Source organism: Pan troglodytes, chromosome 3 (assembly GCF_028858775.2).
Source record: "Pan troglodytes isolate AG18354 chromosome 3, NHGRI_mPanTro3-v2.0_pri, whole genome shotgun sequence".
Classification (NCBI taxonomy): Eukaryota; Metazoa; Chordata; class Mammalia; order Primates; family Hominidae; genus Pan; species Pan troglodytes.
Genome location: NC_072401.2, coordinates 32,573,414 through 32,588,676, shown reverse-complemented (window position 1 = coordinate 32,588,676; position 15,263 = coordinate 32,573,414). Strand labels below are relative to the sequence as shown.

At 33.5% G+C, this 15,263-nt stretch overlaps 1 long non-coding RNA gene across 2 annotated transcripts in view; it reads right to left on the bottom strand.

The window, feature by feature from the left end:
* The window catches only part of LOC104006019 (uncharacterized), a 205,604-nt gene that overhangs the window by 26,408 nt on the left and 163,933 nt on the right, over positions 1-15,263 (bottom strand). The window lies entirely within an intron of this gene.

Below are 15,263 nucleotides of genomic sequence, written 5' to 3'. Positions count from 1 at the left end.
TGAGCAATATAATAGATATAGTGTGTTTTGAGAGCAGCTAACAAAGATTTTCACCTTAATTGAGGAATTCTTGGTAGAGAAAGTGACATTTAAGTTAATACATAAAGGAAAAATGTATTGGGTATGGAGGAAAAGAGAACACTAGGTAGAGGGACCAGCATGGAACAAGAGATAACAATGCACATTCAAGAAAGTGAAAACAGGCTTGTATGGGCATGTGACGCAAGATGAGGACTGAGAAGTCAGTGGGGAGCACACCTCCAAGTTCCTTTGGGCCATGTTTACATCTCCCTCCTTATAACAAAAGTGACAAAAGACTTGAGTGTTGTAAATATGGATGAGCGTATAACAGGAGGTGCTATAGATGAGGATTGTGTTTAGAAGTTATCATTGTGGCCACATAAATAATGGTTTAATTTTGTGGAGGTGGGTGTTAGGAGATTATTACTATAATCTACAGAAAAGATAATTTTTACTTGGACTACAGTAAAGATGGGCAAAATCTAGGCAATCAGATAGTTCTGAAAACTCGTTAAGATATAAAATAGAGAGAACTTGACAGACTACAAATGGCTGGCACATGAAAATACTATTTCTAGGCTTCTGGTTTGTGAAAATGGTTTTACATCAGTACTACTCAATTGAGATGGAAGACTCTGGGATAGGACAATATTGGGATGCTTGGCTGTGGCAAGAGATAAAAGCAACAAGAAGACAAAAGGATACCTAGGAAAAACATGATACTAACAAATTAATATCATATAGCACTTCTCAAAGTTCACTAACATATATCCCATATGAAATGCTTTATTAAAGGTATCTTTTATTAAAACACAAAGCTAAGAAAAGTTACCAAGTCAAGTTTAAAAACTAGAAGGTTTTTAGAATTTCATTTTAATTGACAAATAATAATGATATATATTTATGGGTTAAAATAGGATGTTTTGATATACAGTTGTGATGTTGAATGATTAAATCAGCCTAATGAAATATATCAGCTTCCATGATTTTTTATGATAAAAACATTTAAAATCTACTACTTTAGCAATTTTGAAATCTGTACTGCTTTATTGTTTATTATAGTCACCATTCCGTGCAGTGGCTCACTAAATCTTATTTTTTCTGTCTGACTGAAACTTTGTATCCTTTGATCAACATCTTTTCTTTACCTGTGACACAGAAAGACAAGTACAGCATTATCTCACTTATTTGTGGAATCTGGATTTTAGTTTCAATAATCTGTAGCTGCCTCCAGATTTCAAAGGTAATCTGCTAAAAATGTGTAAGTAAAATAGGTCACACTGATGTTCTTATATATTAGTATAGAATTATCTGATTCTTAGTTTCACTTATCATATATGTTTACCAAGTGTGGAAATCTGAAAATAATTTTACCATATATTCTGAGAATAAGCCAATGTAATACCTTAGAACATTTAAATTCTTAAATACTCTATTTAACATTCCATTTCTTTCTTTTCATTTATCATCTGATAAGATTTGGCTGTGTCCCCACCCAAATCTCATCTTGAATTGTAGCTCCCATAATTCCCACGTGTTTTGGGAAGGACCCAGTGAGAAACAATTGAATCATGGGGGTGGTTTCCTCCATACTGTTCTCATGGTGGTGAATAAATCTCACAAGATCTGATAGTTTTATAAGGGGTTTCCTCTTTTGCTTGGCTTTCGGCCACCATGTAAGACATGCCTTTGCTCCTTCTTCACCTTCCCCAAGATTGTGAGGCCTCTCCAGCCACATGGAACTGTGTCAATTAAGCCTTTTTCCTTTATAAGCTACCCAGTCTTGGCTATGTCTTTATTAGCAGAGTGAGAACAGTCTAATACAGCATTCCAAGTCAAGGCATCATAATCTCTCATTTAGAATGCTGAAGTTGTTTTCTACCCAGTTGTCTCCCATTCACTCATACCTCTCTCAAACCCTTTCTCTTCTATACTACAAGTTTTATCCTTTGAAAATCCAAATCTCTCACCTAATTAAAATCCTTCAAGGACTCCACCATTCTTAAGATAATGACCAAAATCCATTACTGGACAACTTTTCCTGTGGCCCTGAAACAATTATTTATTGCATTTTCTTTAATTTAAAAATGCAATTATAAATATATATTTCCAATCTATCTTTAAGTACTTGCAAGTTTTAACCTCTGCCGACATCAGCATTCTTATCTCTTTTCACCTCTTACTCTTACTGCATCAACACATTGAATTTCTCATGTGTTCCTTCTCACATGGTCCTTCTTTCTTCAGAATGCTTGGTCATGCTTTATTTTCTGAGTCCTCTGTTCCCTTGTACCTGCCTCTGATGTCTCATACTTGTGGAATTAACAGCATTTGAATAGTAAGTCAATAAAAATGTTTAAATAAATCAAAACAAAATGCACTTCCTTGACCAGTCATGTCCTCTCCATATACGGTAAAAATCTGTCCCTAGACTAAATCAGATACACCTGACATGAATTCCCATTGTTCTCAGTCTGGAACTTCTATTTAAATAATAAATTACATAAATAATCATATTTAAATAAAAAATTACATAAATCATCATATTTAAATAATAAATTACCCAAATCATCATATCTAAATAATAAATTACACAAATCACCTTCTAATGAGTTTTTTTCTGGCAAATACAAACTCTTTGAGATCAGAGCTAGATTTGTCTTTTTAAATATTCATCTTGTTTATTATAATATAAACTTTGAGGAAAGAGATTATTAAAACTTTCTTCTTCACTACAGTCTCTTAAAGAGCCTTATACTGTTCTTCGCATATGGAAGTCTCTCAGTGACTATTTGCTGAGATAAAAAATAAAACTAGATTCTTAGATACTCTATATTTTGGTGTCTCAAATTAGGAAATGTGAGTTTCATTTTGAGTCAGGAAAAGTTGGTGATCTTATTTTCCACTTAGGAGAAAAGGATGGGATCATTTAAGAGACAGCTTCCAGAGGATGACACATTGTGGTCATACTCTAGCTTCTCTGATGTGACTTGCAAGAGAAAGCTCAATAGAGCCTATGTTGTGTTCCAATAAAATGGTGCTAAGTAGCTCTTCAGGTCAACAGCACTTGAAAAATGCAATAATCATCACATACGGGAAACCAATGCTCCCAGTAGACATCATTATAATGCATTATTAAATGAATAATACAGAAGGCATCATTAAATGAAGATCTAGAAGGCTCCTCTAAAGGGCAGTACATTGAAGCAGAGAGTGACAAATTACTATCTATGTCCACCGCCATCTTCCTAGTCTTAGACAGAGTTTGTATTTAATTCATTTTCAGTTTGCATAAATTGATAACTTACTTTCTGTAAACTTGTTTGTATGTGTTTGAGTCCATAAAGTAAATTTTCAACTAGTGTTAGGTTCAAATGAGAAAGTAACATCTCTTGATGGGGGCTCCAGGCAGGTTATAACACATGAAAATAGGACTTATATCTCTTTAAGATAAATTATTAAATACTTAACAAGGTTTACATTTAGGAATTAGAAAACCTAATTTTAAAACAATTTTAACTGTATTTAACCAACCATTCTGATCAGCTATTTCAACATTATGGTATCTAACACTTCCCATACCGAATTCTAGTTACTTTTTTTTTTTTCTAACTACAACTACATTTTCAAAATCCTCTACAATTCAGACCTGTATTTACCTAAGTAGCCCAGGAGAATAAGTTCAGACATAAGGTAGCCAAATTAAATATTCGTGGTTAAAAGAAAAGAGTTTATAAAGTTACATGCACACACACATACACATACACTGTGACAAAGATGAAATCGTTCTTTTTTAGTTTCTTTGAATTATATTCTTTTAAAAAATACGTACTTCTAAAAGATAGAAAATATTTTATTTGAAATGTGAGAATTTCCTGCTGCTTTGACAAAAGTTGTATTTTGTAAAAGACATGTGATTGTTGAAAGATGTGAATATGTTTTAACTTTCCAGGGATGAACTGAATAGTAAAAAATAAAATATGTGCAATAAAACGGCATTGTAATTCTTACCTTTGATAAAACTAAAACCTTTGGGAACATTTTTTTTAAAAGCATGAATGTTTATATTCACTTCAGCCAGTTTTTCCTTCTCTAAGTAATTTAGAAAACATTCATTTTGCTGGCTTCAAATTTACTTCTATATATGCATGACATTAGAATATATATTTCTGCCCTGAAGTATTTTCTGGTCATTATCTCCAAATGCCAGGTAATGATTACCACTTAGATGTCCTTTCTGCCACCTCAAATGCAGCATATCTTAATCATCATTGTCTTTCTACTTTGAGTTTATTATTCCTGTTGAACACAATAGTTGCTTAAGTCACAATCTTACTTTTTCTAAGTCCTCTCTTTCACTAACTTTACCCCATGCCTAAAATACCTGAAGCCTTATATGTTCTCTATGTTAAACACTCTTTGAAGCAAAGCAAGTTACAAGTAAGTAAACAAGCAAGCAAATTTATTAAGTAAAAATAAAACTCCCCAGGCATGGTGGATCACACCTGTCATCCCCGCACTTTGGGAGGCCAATGCAGGTGGATCACCTGAAGTCAGGGGTTCGAGACCAGCCTGGTCAACATGGTGAAACCCCGTCTTTACTAAAAACACAAAATTAGCTGGGCTTGGTGGCGCACATCTGTAATCCCAGCTACTCAGGAGTCTGAGGCAGGAGAATCACTTGAACCCGGGAGGCAGAGGTTTCAGTGAGCCAAGATCATGCCATTGCACTCCAGCCAGGGCAAAATGAGGGAAATTCCATCTCAAAAATAAATAAATAAATAAATAAATAAATAAATAAAATTCATAATTATATTTTAGTTAACAAGAAGATGAACTTTAAAATATATATTCTCCTGATCAATCCTTCATAGTGACCTGGATTCATGTCTTTTATTCTTACCACGCTTGATTCATTCTAACTAAGAGCATCACACCCGAACCACTCAAATACAATTTTCATCTTCTTTCCCAAATACCACTGACATGTTTATCTTAGCACAACACAAAGTGATCAGAAAAACAAAACAAAGCAAACATACAAACAAACAAACAAGATAATAAAGCAACTAAAATAAAAAAGGAAACAGTGGCAACCCTTTATTCACAATCAAGTTATAAATTGCGCTCTGTTCTGAGAAGGCTGATGAAATCTCATGCCATCTTGCTCTATCCTCCCTGAGACATGAACCCTCCCTTTCTCCAGCATCTCCATGCTGTGTACATTATCTGTAGGATGGTCACATAGTACCTATCTTGGTTATCAGATCAATTGTTGCGGTATCACAGTGCTAGTGTTCAAGCAACCCTTAGTTTACTTAATATGGCCCCAAAGCACAAGAGTACTGATGCTGGATATTGTTATAATAGTTCTATTTTATTATCAGTTACTGTTGTTAATCTCTTATTGTGCCTAATTTGTACATTAAACTTTATCATAGAAATGTATGTATTGGAAAAAAGCGTGGTATATATAGAGCTCAGTACTATCTGGAGTTTTAGGCATCTACTGGGGGTGTCTTGGAGCATAACCTCCAGGAATGAGAAGGGACTACTGTATGCTAAATTCATGCAGCAAAACATATGCAATGACAGAGAATATCCAACTTGGTGTCCTAGTATCTCATTTTCTGCTGAAGCTTTTCACTGATTCAAACTTTTCTGTCTGTCCTTCATGCTTGCGTTCTCCATATTTACTACAAAATATTTATCATTTAAACCCTCATTTAATCCCCTCCCTTACTTTTCTATAGTTCAGAAATTGTATCTAGCCTTGGACTCAGACCTATGTTATCTCCTGCCTGAATTTTTCCATTAATCATGATAATAGGGTCATCTACACTGTTATTGAGTTAGGCTATTTCAGATATTAAAGTATATTTATGTTATATTTTCTGGTGAGTGTATATATTATGTATTCATATAAACTGTAACCCCTTTGAGGTCAAAAACTGGGACATAAAAAATTAAAGTATATTTATGTTGTATTTTCAGGTGAATGTATATTATGTATTTATATAAATTGTAACCCCTTTGAGGTCAAAAACTGGGACATAAAAAGGTGTACTTTTTTGGTGTCTTTTTGGTATAACAAACAAGTCTTGTGTAAATGCATTTCATTTAGTATACTATCAAAAGAGATTACTTAATTTTCAAAAATTTAAATTTAATTTCTTAAAAAAAATATAAACTACATACTTGCATTTGTAATAAGTTAATCATATTAAATGAAGCCTATCAATATTAACAACTAGATACCTGGGACAAATACACAAAACTTATATGAATTAGGTGAGCGTTAGGATTACCGTGACTTGTATAAAGAAACTTTCAGGACTGTCGTGTAGGGAGAGAAAAACAAAGCAAAGAAAAACAATCTTGCTGAATCATGAAGAAAGAAAGAAAGATTCAGGGAGGCTGAAGTAGTTCAAATTTTCAGGGTAAATTACTAGAGAGAAAAGGATTATACAAGGACAGAGGTTTAGAAATATGGACAGTTACTAACATAATGGTTCGACTCAGGGTTTTTTATCTTTAAATGGTGAAAAAGCAACGTTCATTCAGTAGAAACTGTACTTTGAGTACTCATACAACTACTCTGTCATTTAGTTTCAATATTCAATAAACTGCATGAACTATTTAACATTTTATTACAAAATAGTCTTTGTGTTAAATGATTTTACCCAACTTGTAGGCTAATGTCGATACTCTGGGCACATTTAAGGTAGGATAGGCTAAGCCATGAGGTTCAGCAGGTTAGGGATATTAAACGCATTTTTGATTTACCATATTTTCTATTTATGACGGGTTTATAAGGACAAAACAACATTGTAAGTCGAGGAATGTTTCATGCATAAGTCAATATTTCATATTGGATAGAGGAAACCCTCATCCTGATAAGGGAGTATACTGTTCACTGGATAAGTGATTCCTACTTTGCTAGAGAGACAATGACACAAGCTGGACCACAAAATGAAAGTCTTACATATCCATCTAGGCTAATTTTAATGTGACTATATTAATATTTTCATAAAAAATAAAAATTCCAGAACAAAGTCGGATTTGGACCACAAGTATTAGCCAGGACTGTCTATGCAAGACACAAGGTACATGCTCGTCTAGAGGATTGTAAGCCTCAAAGGAATCAACAATGGGAACAGGCTTAAAAAAGAAGAAAGAGGAGGAGAAAGACGAAGGGAAAGAGAGGAAGAGGAGGAAGAGAAAGAGGGTGAGGAGGAAGAAAATTAGTGGAGAAAAGAAAAGGAGAGAAAAGAAACCTAATATTAGGATGCCATAATGAAGACAGACCTCTAGAATAAGTGAGCTATCACTGCTTTTTCCAAGTCAATCTGCTATTTCATGGGAATCTTCTATTCACAATTAGATTGAAAAATAGCTAATGATCAATAAATAGTTTTTTGATTATGTTGAATCAAATCAAGTTTTAATAAAGAAGAATGGCAAAGACCATACAATAAATGTATTGCATATGAATAACGACAAAAGGAAATCGGGAGATTTGCTCTGTAATAAGAGTTGCTTTTAAACATGAGAAGGGAAATGAATTAAATATATACTAAAGGCCACCAAGGAATTTAACTAGGAGGAAAGTGGAACATTAGGAGGAGCTTAATTTTAATTTCACATAAGTAACAGGTTTTCAATAGAAAAGCTGTTTAAAATAATAAGTACTGCCATGGAATGCAGTAAAATTTTAGTCATTAATGTTTCCATTCATCCCTTTATCAATTAATATTTATGGAATGTCAGCTGATAACAAGAAATGATGAGAATAAAATACAGTAGTTTTGCTTCTCCAGAATCTTATAGCTTAGTAGTGGTGATAATCACATACAACAGATATCCAGAAATTGAAATAATATATCAAATATATATATAGAAGAATATGCACAGTCACTTTGTAGCCAGATAGCATGGTGTCAATTCCCAGCTTAACCATCTGTTAACCTTTAGAGAAGTTAAAGATTCTTTTGAGCTTCTATGTCTCATTTGTATAACTGGGATGACAAAATTCATTATAAAGTAAAATGTTGAAAGTTAATGTGCTTTGCACAGAGACTGGGATATAGAAAGCAAAAATCAGTACCTATTTTACGGAAATGAGAATCACTGATATGAATCTTGAAAGATGAGAAAAATTTTAACAAAGAAAAAAGAGCATTGTAGGCAGAGGAAGTACTATGGGCAAAGGCAAGCGGGAGTGAGAGCTCAGGATGCATTGAGAAATAGAACATATAAAATTATCAGAAAACTGTGAAGACAGCAGTCATCTAAAATAGATGTACCATTTTGTGACAGTATATATATAAAATAAAGTTTTCACAATCATAGTCTGCAACTCAGGCAAGTAATCGGAGAACATAGAAGAGTCTTCTTTTACAATATTAGCTTAATATGTTGTTTAACTTAAAATATCAATGCTATGTTCAATTTGAAAAGCAAAATTTGTAAAGAAATATTAGCCAAGTCATGTATTAGATGCTTTGACATATTTCAAGAAATCTTAAACATATTCATGACATCAAGCTTGGCAGAAATACTGTTTGTATTATTATATGTTCATCAAATAATTACATATTAGGATAAGAACAATCTGTATAACTTCAATGATGCACACTTAAAAGAACTCGATGCAAGAGTTTACCCATAAAATGAGTATTTATGGCATTTACTACTCTAAGGTAACAAGTATTATAATAATAACCACCATTTCATGAGATCACTATATAATTATTTAGTGATATATAATTATATATGTATATACATATACATATGTGTGTGTGTGTGTGTGTGTAAGACTGATAGTCATAAATCACTATGAAAATAAATATGAAAATAACCTCATATATATTTTAGTTTCAGTATCGGTACTGAGTTTATGGTGGATAATTCAGGCACTCTCAATTTCGTTCATTGCTATTTCTTCATTGCTCAAAACAGATCCTGGACTTTTGCAAGTGCCAAGAAATAGATGCTGAATGAGCAACTCAATTATATAAAGAGGGCTCATCCCTTAATTTACCACAAGTCTGATCCAGCATGACAATCCCCAGGTTACAACCAATGCAGAATTAATGTATAAATGATGACCGATGTTCATTCAGTTTAACTTCCTGCTGCATTTGGGAAATCAGCAGAATATAGGCATTTCTATAATAATTTCATATGCATTCCATAAAATGTTATCACTTCTAGGTACTAATGTGGAAATTATTTCTAGACCCACAGGATCCCCTCAATATATTTTAAAAAATATTTGAATAGGAGGATATCCATCTCTGGCTTGACATGTTCTCATGTGAGTTAAAATAAATTTGGGAAAGTAGGTCAAAGGAGGGAATGTGACAGAATTACAAAATAATAAATATATGTAAGTTCTGTGTTGTACAATACCCTAGTCCTATTTAAGAAATGAACTGTTGATTCAGTGATGATTTTCTAAATATTAATAAATGGTATTCCTTCGGTGAGTATCTAAGCTACGTGGATTTTATTTTGCATTGTTATCTACTGACCCTTACAGAACTTTTGATTAGAATCATTATACCACAAAATTGAAGATTCAGTGAACATGAATTTCCAGCATATGGCTCGAATGTTTTTTTTTACTCCTTGTGTTTATTAACATACAAAATTGCTGATAAAAAAGAATATAGTCTGAGGAAATTCCCATGAGTTGGTTAGCAAGAAGTACTTAGAAACAGATGGAAAAATGGAAGAAAAATATGGACATTTGGCAATATTTTCTCTCTTATTCCATTTTAGATATGCATACACACAAAAACTGATGGAAACATATGTTCACAGATATTAAATAATTTCTCTGACTTATTATACACTTCTAATTTCATATATAAGGAATAAAATAGGGAAGTATCACTCATAATAGAAATAACTTTGACTAGTATCATAAAGTATTCTTTCAGAGAAAGAGAGAACCCAGGCTTTTCATAGAAGCTGAGACTGTAGAGTTTATAGGTGGTTCCTGAAAGGTGCCTGGGTGGGCTCCTGATGCATAATGGTGAACAGCATCCAGAGCAAAGGTATAATTAAGAATCGAGAGACTATATTTCAAAAAATCAAAAGTGATGGCTTGTGAGTGGGGACAGTCAAAAATATGGATATATTCTGAATTAAAATCTCTACAAATAAGGACACTAAAAAAAATAGTGAGCAGATTCAGAAGGACAAACAAGAGAGGAAACTAAGAAAGAATTGTTTGGCTGGGCTTGGTGGCTCACACCTGTAATCTCAGCACTTTGGAGGCCGAGGTGGGTGGATACCTTGATGTCAGGAGTTTGAGACCAGCCTGACCAATATGGCGAAACCCTGTCTTTACTAAAAATACAAAAATTAGCCGGGGTCATGGCAGACATCTGTAGCCCAGCTGCTCGGGAGGCTGAGGCATGAGAATCACTTGAACCCAGGAGGCAGAGGTTGCAGTGAGCCGAGATTGCACCACTGCACTCCAGCCTGGGTGACAGAGTGAGACCCTGTCTCAAAAATAAAATAAAATAAACAGTTGTTTGAAATAATGTATGCAGTGGGAGAACACGTTATCCACAGAGTACTCATGTTCTTTCAAGTGATATTCCAGTTCCATGACATTCTTCAGAAAAAAATAAAATGTGTCAATAAATGAAAGAAAATTTTGTCTTTTCCAAACAAAGTGAGGCAAAAAGGAAGAGGAATTTTTTTCATCTATAAGGAAAAGTAGAAACAAAAAGTACTTAATATGCAAGAAGGCATCGTCAATGGTACACCAAATTAAGTCATTGTTTGACTTTCATTCAGACAACACAATCATTAGCTTTTGTGGTGTCTGTTAGGTTGACCGTCTTGCATATTAACTTAGAAGTTTGCATTGGTTTGGGATGTGAAATTGAGATTATCTCCCCTTTGCTAATGATTAAGATGTCAAGTAATGTGAATACAGAAATAGCTAAAGAGGACTTTTTATTGTTCAGATAAGAATGAGGATATTTTAAGATCTCATATCTGTAGTAATAATTTTTTTCAACTGAAATATTGATTTGCCATGTTGTGGGATATACAGTTGTCCCTCAGTATTTGCCAGGGTTTAGTTTCGGGACGTCCTGATTATACCAAAATCTGGATACTCAAATCCTGCAGTTGACTGGGTAAAACCCCCCTGTATGAAAATCCACCTATATGAAAAACATATTCGGCCTGTGTATACATGGTGTTTACATCCCACAAATACTATAGTTTTGATCTGCATTTGGTTGCAGATGTGAAATCCTTAGATACAGAGGACTGGCTGTATTCATTGAAAAAAATTCTGCGTGTAAGTGGACTCATGCAGTGTAAACCCATGTTGTTGAAGGGTCAACTATATTTTTATTCATGGCAGCCAGCCCACATTGTGAGAATATACTGGTACAGAATAAATAAAAATTAATAAATGGAAAATGACCAAAATAATCAATCTCTTTTAATTTTGTGGGAGAAGTAAAACCAATCAGCCAGCCAAACCAAAAAAAAAAAAATACCTTTGTCTTTCTGGGGGAGCAATAGCTGCCAAACAAACCTGAATGTCACTCTGACCTCCAATAGAATAAACTCAAATAGAATAGTAGATTCTGAGCTTTCCTGGGTTTAACAGCCACTGTTCTGACTCCTCATAAAGGACTAGTAAGGCCTTTTTCCTTTCAAATTTATTTATAAAATGCCTACACCATTGAGTTCAGGAACAGATCACTTGGTAAAGACCCTAGGCCTCACAAAGCAATGATGTCCCAGTGACATTATCTCTCTGTCTTGTCTTGTAATTAGTTACTCTAATGTGTGATGAAAGCTTAATTTTGTTGTCTAGGATAATAAGAATAAACACAAAGTAAAGGATACCTAAAATATACAATCTTTTGCCAGACAATACAAATTAGATATAAACTAGAAAGTGAAATGATCATACGCTGTATATGGGAACAGCGTAAATGTAGATCATGAAGTCATTTGATGATAGTTCAAGCCAGGGCATACCTTGTTTAACATCTTTCTGATGTATTTAACTTTTAGTGTTGGCTTTATATAATCATTAAGACTCTGAGAAGGTTACTTATTCAGTTATACTCTTTCAGTTTTGAAAGAGTTTTCTCTAGATGTTGCCTAATTTCCCTACTTCTCTTTATTGAAAAATTATTGAAACACTTCTTGAAAGAGATGTCTATCCTCACTGCTTGCATATTCTTGCCTCCCATTCTTTCTTGAATCCATACCAGTGAGTTGTTTGTGCCTATTCCTCCACAGGAACTATTCTGATTGATATCAGTTCTAAGTCTTCCTGCATTTCAGCTGTTATCGTTGTCAATGGTTTTTCAGATTTCCCTCTTGAAACACTCTGCTCCTGGTTTCTAAGAATCCACGCTTGCAGAGTCTTCCAGAGTATTTTTCAGTATTCTTTTATTATTCCTCTTTCTTACCTCTGAATATTAAGATGCTGAATGGCTCAGACTATGGACTAAACTTCTTTTGCTTATTTACACTCAGTTCTCAAATTTCATTTGACTGCTGATGATTTTCCAAAATGCATTAATAGCCCAGATCTCTCCACTTAAATCAAGATACATATATTTAATTCTATTGAATGAAAAATAATCTCAAAACAGAAATATTAATTTTACTAACCAAATCAGTTTTTTCCAAGTGTTTGCCATCTCAATTTATTCATTTTTGCTCAGTTAAATTTTTCCATTAATTTTTTCAATGCATGCTATGCTATCCAGTCAAAAGTATTTCTTTTGTCACTCTCTTCACCATCTTTATCCTGATATTTATACTTCAAGGCACTTATTGCTACTGTCATAATTTTATATTTATTAATTTATTTGTTTACTCTCCTGTCCTTCATAACACATAAACTCTGAGGACAAAAGTGTTTGCTTTCTATTTGACTATTTCACCAATGCCTAAAACATTGGCAGTTGAGTGTTTTTCTGATTGAAAGAATGAATATACTCTACAGTTATATGCAGTTTTTACTCCTGCATATATAAGAATATCTCATATTCTGAGAGAATCTACCATTATATGATCTTGGTAGAATCAGGATCTGTAATGCAACTAGGGAAACTTTACTTTGTACACTCTCCTTAGATGACCAGTGTTTTATTCAAGGATATTGAAATGAAAGGAAATAATGAACAATTACAGGCTATTTGAGAAATCATTAACTCTGCAGAGAAAGTGTTAATTATGCCCAATTGTGTTAGTGGCCCTGTGAGTCTGGCTGGGTTATTAGTGGTAAAGAGCATCAGCTGTGTCTGCCTACAAAGCCAAACCTACTACCTACCTCATCAAAATAGACTGCCCTATTTTTCTACCCCTGATTCTTAGTACACCTAAATCCTGCTGCTTATTTAACTAAAGTTCATCTCTCACTCAGAACATAGAACCCCGGTTGTTATACATGTTCTTCAGGAATGTTGATATGGCAATTATTAGAAAGACCCCAACTCATACCTATGAAGTCAGAATTTCCATTTGAGTTCATATAACTCTCTCTAAGATTGGATTAAATAAATCTCAAAGTAAGTATCTGGTCTACAAAACTGCTTTGAAACAAATATACTATTATTGTTCCTGTTTATTATAAGTTTAAGTGATTTCCTTAGAATTGCACAGATAATGGAAGGCACAGATGTTTATCTAGGACATAAATGTGCAAAGTGCTTTTTTACCCACAATTTTGTGAATAATTTATCATTAATTCAATTTTAGTTAAAATTGTACAGGCTGAGGCTCAAAGAACTTTGAGGAAGTTGCCTTAGCTTTCAGAATGTGTAAGTTGTAGAGCCTTAATTTGATCTCAGGTCTTTCGCAAGCACACTCACTCTTATTTCACCCGGAGTGAGTCAAGGCTGCTTATCTCCATCTCTTCCCAGCAATCACCAGCACAACTTAGGAAGAAAAATCTGAATTAAATCTTCAAATCTTGACATATACAATATTTTTTAATATCATTGGCAGTTTTCCCCCTAATTTAGAAAACTGAAACAGGCTCAGACTTGTTGAGTGAGAATTCAACAGCTTATTATTTCTTTGAGGCTATTTTCTTCCTAAAATTTCTGTCACTGTAGGAACTGAGCAGCCTCACAAAATGCTGACATTAAACAAAGAGAGCCAATTTTCAAAGAGAGCTGTTGAAGTATTCTGAGGTAGGACTTTCCTATCAGTTAAAGTCTAGAAGTTATTTTCAATTCATAGAATTTAGTTCGAAGGAAAGAAATGTGCACTACTTAATACTAAGGGTAAGGGCAAATAAAAACATGATCTCATCAAAATTCTGAATAAGATAAACCTTCCACTACATTTTCTTCTATTAACTTCAAAATTATTTTTTCTGCTTTCATTTTTTTCTCTTCCTTTTAAACACCTCGGTTTCAGTGGTTAAAGTGATATAACATTTAACATGATTGATACAGTGTCCAGCATAAAGTAAATTATCAATAAATATCACCTATTATTATTTTATTAGCCCTCATTGAAGGATATATTATCTCTGCTAAAAGCCAACTCTCTTAGAATTTTGATTAATAGTATATTAGTTCAATCATAGTGGTGTCATAATAAATAAAAAGAAGAGAACGTAACAGGAGACAATAAAACTTGATTTAAGCCAACACTATTCTGAAGTTATTTATATAACCAATATTTTATACCATTATAAAATATTGGTATAATATTGGTTTATGCCATTATAAAATATTGGTTATAGAAAGAGTCACTTTCACTTATGGGTCAGGCTGATTGGATATTAATAGGCAATTAATTTCCTGTAATTTGGTTCATTAATCCACAAACTGACAGTGATATTTTTAGAATGACATTGTCTTAAAAATAGATCCATCACGTTCATTTGAAAGGGAGAAAGGAAGGAAGGAAGACAGGGAGGGAAGGAAGGAGAGAAGGAGGAAGGAAGGGATGTAGGGAAGGAAAGAGCAAGGGAAGGAGAGAAAGAAGGAGGGAGAAATAGAAGTTCATACTCCAGAATGTATCTTAGGGAACTCCTCTTGCTTTCCTAGGCTAATTCTGTTTGCTATAGTTTTGTCTTAAATTTTTATGTTTATAGTCTTCTGAAGAAGATTTGGATGATTAGCTATAGATTTAAATTCTACATGTCCTTTTCTCTACCTCAATTAATCCAGAGCTCCACCACAGAAAATCAACAATTGAATATTTATAATTGTTAAAATATAAAA